Below are 7815 nucleotides of genomic sequence, written 5' to 3' on the forward strand. Positions count from 1 at the left end.
TCCAGTGCCCGGAAGATAAGTCCCCATAACTTCTGGCTGCAAACATCAGCAGGGATTGAGTTGGTGGAAGGAACATCTGGAGTCCCAAGCAGTTCATCTTAAAGAACCCACACACAGACTTAAACTCACTCCCTTTGAGCTCCAGCACCAGGGTAGCAGCTTGAAAGGCACCAGTGGCACACAGAGAGGAGCTGAAGTGTCCAGCAACAAGGAAGGAGCTGGAACACAGCTTTCTCTTGGAGAGCAAGGTGGGCAGAAGCCATTGTTTCTTTTCTTTACCCTCTTCTGACAGAGCTACAGAGCAGGTAGACAGGTCCATATCTGAGACTCCATCAACCTGGCTAACACTGTTTGCCACTCTCTGGAAATCCCCTGAGACTCCATTCCTCCCAATTTACAGGCCCAGGCAAAATGTTAACCATGACTTTTCCATACGAATGGCTGCCTTGGCTCATGCTTCACAACTTTCTAAATCTGATCAAACAAGCAATAGCCAGCCTCAGTGAGCCCCAAGCTCCCGTACCTCTTGCTAAGTAGCCTCAGGCCTGGCACTAGCAGCAACCAGCCTAGATTCAAAGCTTGGCTTCACCTGAGACCCTTCAAGCCCAGCACAAGTAGCAGCAATCTTAGGTTGCTTTATGGCTCATGTGGGGTGGCCCTTGGCAGAACACAGGTGGTGGGTGGCCTTTCTTTTACCACCCAAGAAACCCCAGAGCCTGCACACCCAGTGGATAGCTATAGACCATGTCTGTGCACCACCACCCTGCTCCTGCACATCTAATCCTCCACAGAGTGCAGAAGTTGGTAGTCAGTGGTCATAGCCAGTTCTTGCCTCTGGGTAAATCCTTCCCATTGGCCTTCCAACTGCAATCAAGACCCAACTACAAGAGGAGGGTGTATTCAGCACACATGAACAGCACAGCTCAAGTACCCAGTTTGGGTGATAGGATAGGCTGTGCCACTGGACCCTATAAGACAATTACTAGATTAGGCCATGCTACCAAGACAGGGAGGGAGTCATAGCAGTTCTACATAACTCATAGAAACAAACACACAGGGAGGCTGCCAAAATGAAGAGACAAAAAAATATAGCCTAAATGAAAGAACAGATCAAAATTCCAGAAAAATAATTAAATGAAATGGAGATAAGCAATCTATCAGATCCAGAGTTCAAAACACTGGTCACAAGGATGCTCAAGGAACTTAGTGAAGACCTCAACAGCATAAAAAAGACCCAGTCAGAAATGAAGACTACACTAATTGAAATAAAGAGCAATTTATAGGGAAACAATAGTAAGGTGAATGAAGCCAAGAATCAAATCAATGATTTGGAGCATAAGGAAGAAAAAAACAAGCAATTAGAACAAGGAGAAAAAATAATTTAAAAAAGGATGATAGAGTAAACAGCCTCTGGGTCATCTTAAAATTTTCCAACATTCATTCATAGGGGTGCCAGAAGGAGAAGGGAAAGATCAAGAAATTGGAAATCTATTTGAAAAAACAATGAAAGAAAACTTCCCTAATTTGGGGAAGGAAATAGACATGCAGTCCAGGAAGCACAGAGAGTCCCATACAAGATGGATGCAAAGAAACCCACTCCAATAAACATCATAATTAAAATGCCAAAGGTTAAATATAAAGAGAGAATCTTAAAAGCTGCAAGAGAAAAGCAGTTAGTTACTTAAAGGGGAGTTCCCATTAGACTGTCAGCTGATTGTCCAAAGAAACTTTGTAGGCTAGAAGGGATTGGCAAGAAAATATTCAAAGTCATGAATCGCAAAGACCTACATTTAAGATTGCTCTACCCAGCAAAGCTCTCATTTAGAATCAGTGAGCAGATAAAGAGCTTCCCAGACAAGAAAAAACTAAGAGTCCATCATCACCAAACCATTATTATATGAAATGTTAAAGTGACTTATTTAAGAAAAAGAAGGTCAAAACTGTGAACAATAAAATGGCAAAAATACATATCTATCAACAATTGAATCTAAAAACAAACTAAGCAAACAAGAAGAACAGAGACAGAATCATGGATATAGAGAGTGTTTGATGGTTGCCAGATGGGAGGTGGGTGTAGGGGAATGGGTGAAGAGGTGAGGGAACTAAGAAGTACAAATAGGTAATTACAGAATAGCCATGGGGATGTAGAGTACAGTAGAGGAAATGGAGTAGCCAAAGAACTTGCAGGCATGAGCCATGGACAGGAACAATGGTATGGGGATTGCCTGAGGGAGTGGGGCATGCTGGGTGGAGGGGGGGAAAGGCAAAAACATGGAGACAACTGTAATAGTATAATCAATAAAATATAATTGAAAATAAAGCTAATGTGAACATTCAAGGAAGCTATGGATTCGTATGAATACTGGCAGTGGGGGGAAGTTCTCTACTTCTCTTCTGGTTAATCCACAAGAATTTGACAAATGCTGTGTGGGAATCTGTGTTAGATCAGTAGCAATTACAAAGACCTATAGTAATCCTTTGCCCATGGTAAATTCCTCTTATACAAAATTTAAACACTATGAGATTTGAGTCACCCTGTTGTTTTTCACTGGAGCTGCAAGGATCTCAGGCTGTTGCTTGGCATTAGCTGGGGAGAAAGTTATCCTCCTCTTTCCCTCCCTCTTTTTCTGTTTCCTTTTCCTTCTTTTTTTTTTTTTCATTTTACTTTTGAAGAATAAAGTCTTGGGAAGCAGACATAGGGATTTCAGCAAAGATTTGAGTCACATGAGAACTCTCCTACAAGAAGTTACTGGTTCCATGTAGCCTGAAAGATTAGGGCTAAAAGAAGCCTTTTGTGAGCAAAGGGCTAAGGCAGTCCCATGTGGCAGAGCAGAGATGGGAGATGGAGACAGTTTCAAGGACAAGTGACAGAGAAGACTTGTTCACAGGAGGGCTCATCACAGATGACATAGTCCAGCAAGGAAGCAGGAAGCAGACCTGTTCTCACATCCCTGTGCTTAACAAGCTTGTTCTGAGAATGTAGCCCAGCATTCAAGAGGTTACTGCACCAGATGCCAAATGTGATCTCAACTCAAATCAAAGGAAACAAGCAATAGCTGTACAAATTTCCTGCATTGTAATAGTGATGTAAGTCAATGACAACAATGAAATAACTCACTCCTGATATGACTGATGGAAATTTTACAATAAGATTATAACGGACTTTTCAGGTTTTATTCTGATCAATGATAAAAAATTTTAACAACTTTAGAAAATATTTGGTTCAAGGAGCCAATGACCTTGAGTAACTGGCATTATCAGACACTAGGTTTTACCGTTTGGGGAGAGGTGAGCCAGTCTCTCAATCGCACCTTCCCACAACGCTGAAAGTATCAAGACATTTGCAAACTTCAAACAAAGACGATTCTGAAAGTGAGAATGCTTTTGGTCTAAACTTAAAAACTAGGATGTCACAGCGAAAAATTGAACTTTCTTTACGAGTAAAATTTAATCTTGACTGTATGCAACAAAAATTCATTCAATAACTCCCATGTACCAGGCACAAACCGTTAATTGCTAGATGACTCACTACAGCCTTGGAAAGATATACAATGAGGCTTTGACAAGGACCATTTATATTTTGTTTTGTTTTGTTTTATTTTCCTTTAATCAAAAGACTAAAGAAAATCATTTCAATTAACTGAAACATTATATAGAATCCTACAAATAGTCTGGCTAGGAAATTAGCCCAATAGAGCACATGCGTGAAAGCGCCGACTGCTGTGCTCTGTGACCACCCACGGGCATTTTTCCTGTCTCTTCTCTTCATCTTCAGGGCCACCATGGTAATCAAGGCAGCAGTAGCATCTCAGGGTCAAAGGCAATTAAAATTTAATTTCATAATGTCTATCATCATTCATTCAAGATGTTTAAAATGTCATTACTACTCATTGCTTAATGTGCTGTCTTCAAGTGAAATAAAAGACAACAGAGTGAAAATGTTTTTCGGTAAACTTACTCTGTGAAGTTTTCATTTCTCCTCCCTGGAGAAATGCCCCAATCCCCTAGCCATTGGGTGGCTTAGAGCTACACTGTCTGTTATGAGAAACACTAGCTATGTATGACTAAATTTAAATTAATTAAAATTAAATAAATAAACTCAAATGTTCAATAGCCAAACATGGTCAATGGCTATCATATTGGACAGCGCAGATACGGAATGTTTCCGTCATCTAAGAGAATTCTCTTAGGCAGCTTGGATTTTCAAGCACGCACAGCAGTACCCTTACACACAGTCACCATGCTCTATGATACACCCCCATGACTTATTCTGTAACTGGAAGGTTGTACCTTTTGGCTCCCTCCCCACATTGCATTTATAGCCAACCTCCCTCCCCTCCCCTCTGGCAACCACCAATCTACTCTCTGTGTGTATCAGCTTGTTTAATTTTGTTTGTTTTGTTTTTATATTCCACATATAAGCAAGTTACTGTGTGAATTATTTAACTTAAGATAATTAGCTCCAGATTCATCCATATTGTAGCAAATGACAAGATTCCATTCTGAATAGTATTCTATTGTGTATATATACCACATCTTCTTTATCCATTCATCCATCAATGGACATTTAAATTGTTTTCATGAAAATTCTTAAAAATTTTCTGAAGTCTATTTTCTATAGAGAATATATCAATCAGCAGGACCAAGACAGTGCTTTAAATGTGAATGTGAAAAGGCTCCCTTAAACCTAAGTAAGAATTTTGAAAGTTAGTATATTGTAATATATTATATAATAAGCTAAATAAATAGAAAATTACTTTTATATAAATTATTAAAGTTGAAGTAGCAAAAATATATAGAAAACTCAAATTTTTAATTACAATAATTAGAAACTCAAAAAAGCAAAAATAAAAACAAAAAATAAAATGAAGAAACTCAAAGTTACAAGATAAAATTTACTGTGAAATAATTATATGTTTTACTTTCTTAGGAAATAAGATTTTTTACGACTGCTTCAATGCTCACTTATGCTATTTCTGTACAGAAATGGTCACTGGATTTAACAGTTTTTCTTACAGCATTCTTTTTAAAGTATATATATAAACAGATTTGAGGTTTAGTGATTGGTCTACACCAAGCTTTACTACAATCCACTGATTCTGAACTCACGTGCCATGATTTTTTTAAGCGAACCATTCCCTTTTTCTAGTGAATCTCTGTGGCTTCTGGTCTTATGAGCTCTGTACTATGAGTTGTGTTTTCTGCTATATGAGTAAATCCTTTAAATGTTTTAAACTAAATGCTCAGTTATTCTTCGACAGATAATCCACAGACCTCTTCCTAAAACTTAATCCCTCTGCATTTGATCAGATTCTCACTGTCCCGTAGGCAGAGGCCACAGAGAACACTCACTCATTCTCAGGTCATTGCTTTTTATTAGTGTCATCATAATTTGTCAAAATAATGCCTAAGAATATTTTGAAAGCCATGGAATTTTAATAATCATAGATCTTTTTCCAAAATAATACTGTTGTATATAAAATTAAAAGAAATTGATTTTGAAATTTGATTTTCAATGGTGAACTGATCATGGGGTTTGAGGTTCAAATAAGTTCCTTTTACTAGTATATTCTATGTTGGAGAAATTTGTATCAATGCAAAGATATGAACTTTTTGGTATCAACAATATAGACTTTGCCCTGGCTGGTGTAGTTCAGTGGATTGAGTGTGGGCCTGAGAACCAGAGTATCACGGTTCGATTCCCAGTCAGGGCACATGCCTGGGTTGCAGGCCAGTTCCCAGCAGGGCATGCACAAGAGGCAACCATACACTGATGTTTCTCTCCCTCTCTCCTTCCCTTCCCCTCTAAAGATAAATAAATAAAATCTTAAAAAAAAACAGTATAAACTTTGTAAGTACCATCATTTTTACGTTTTTCTTAATTCTGAATCACTTTGATGCTTTCAAGGACATTATGTATATTAAATTTTGCTTTTATGCATCATTTCACTTAGTATACTGAGCCAAATTATTACTTAGAAAATAGACATTAAATAGATAGTTTTAAAATGCTTTTGGCTTGTGTTCTGTAATTTACATCTTTATAAATCACCAACAGTTTCTGTAAGAGCACACACTGCATCTAATCGAGTTTTCATGGCCAAATGGAAATGACTTGAATTTCTCATTGTGGATTCTTCGATGGTTCCAAATTTGTGTTTGTTAAATGCATTTTCAAAACCTTTCATGATTTCATTTAAGCCAAAGAATAGTATTTATATGACCTTTGGATAATGTGTCATATCTTGGATATGATCCTTCAATAATGTGGACAATCTCTAAGATTTTTTTAAAATCCTAAGCAATAGTAAGAGCTTTTTGCTTTGTTGTTTCTCCCAGAATAAAAAATTAAGAATGCCTTAGAATATTTTAAGGATTTTTTTGTAGCAAATAATTGTTTTCCATGTTTTCAAACTGAAATACTTTAGAATCCCAAGCTTCAAAATTTTTTCACCTTATCTATTCTTATTTTTAATATCATCTACTTATTTATTTAAAGTTCTCCTCCAAAATGTTTTGGCATTTCATCTTTCTAAAAAATATGCAATATTACTTATTGTCAATGTTTATATTGTACATGGAAGTTCTGCCATAATACTTTCAAATTTGGCTTTGGTTTCTGCTAAATGAAAATTCCCATAATTGCACACAAAGTTTCTTGGATGATGTTCTGAATAATGGGCCTTAGCCTGCCAGAAACTGAATTATATATTATGAGTTCAAAAAGGCACATCAATATTTTCATCATTAGTATATGATGTCTTCATTGTATTATGAATAATTATATCCATAAAACTTATTTCAACTAAAATATGACTATTGTTAGAGCATTTCACCTTGATTACGTTTACAAAAATGCAGTGAATGCTGCCAATAATTGTACAATAGTCTCAATCTTCAGTTGTTTTTACATCTCCTGAGTTAAGAATATTTTTTAAAATTATATAATCATCAGAGATAATGAACTAAACAGGATGCAATGGTTTGCCACCATTTTGAAAAATTTGTTTTCAGAATAAACTTCTCAAAATGTCATACTAGTACTACCTCTTAACTAATTTATGTATTTTAGAAATTTAAATTTTACAAAACTAAAAAGTACTACTTACCCAGAACATATCTGAACCTGGGTCAGCACACAGCATGCTTGATGTAATATGTTCTTTGTGATTTTTTGTTCCTGATTTTTCCTTACATCCTGTAGCTTCATGTGTTTCATGGAACTCATAGCGAATGTGCCTGCGCTTCATCCGTTCCCCACCTCTGGCCCCATTCTGCTCACAGTAGGCATTCTGAAGAACTTTTTGGCTTTTTCTACCTTTTCCTCTCCAAAATTTTATTGAATAATTTTAATAGTTTTGTTTGCTTTCATAATAGCTTTCTGTTTCGTGTTGATCACCATTTAAAAACATTTTTGAATATCTTATAACACTTTAGCATCTATATTTAAAATCATTTCAAATATGTTTATGTGATAAGTTGCTTTTTTAAGAGTTAATTTTTGTGCTGGCAAGTTTTTTATAGTAACGAATAATCAATAGTTGTTCATTATGCAACTCATTATGTGGCAATCTTTAATTTATATGTATGAAATACTTTAGTGGTTATTGATGCCACATGGATATTGCTTACTGCTTAGTGATTCATATCATAATGAAAATATTTGTACATTTAAATCAAGAACTCAATAATACCACTGGCTCAGTAAACAAATGGTAAATAAATGAACTAAAATATAGACTGTCAAATGTAGCTATATGTTAATAGGGAACTTTTAAAACCAGATATTTGTGCTCTGGCCATTGTGGCTCAGTG

Source organism: Sturnira hondurensis, unplaced genomic scaffold (genome assembly GCF_014824575.4).
Source record: "Sturnira hondurensis isolate 20B ecotype Veracruz unplaced genomic scaffold, ASM1482457v3 Scaffold0020601, whole genome shotgun sequence".
In the NCBI taxonomy this organism is placed as follows: domain Eukaryota; kingdom Metazoa; phylum Chordata; class Mammalia; order Chiroptera; family Phyllostomidae; genus Sturnira; species Sturnira hondurensis.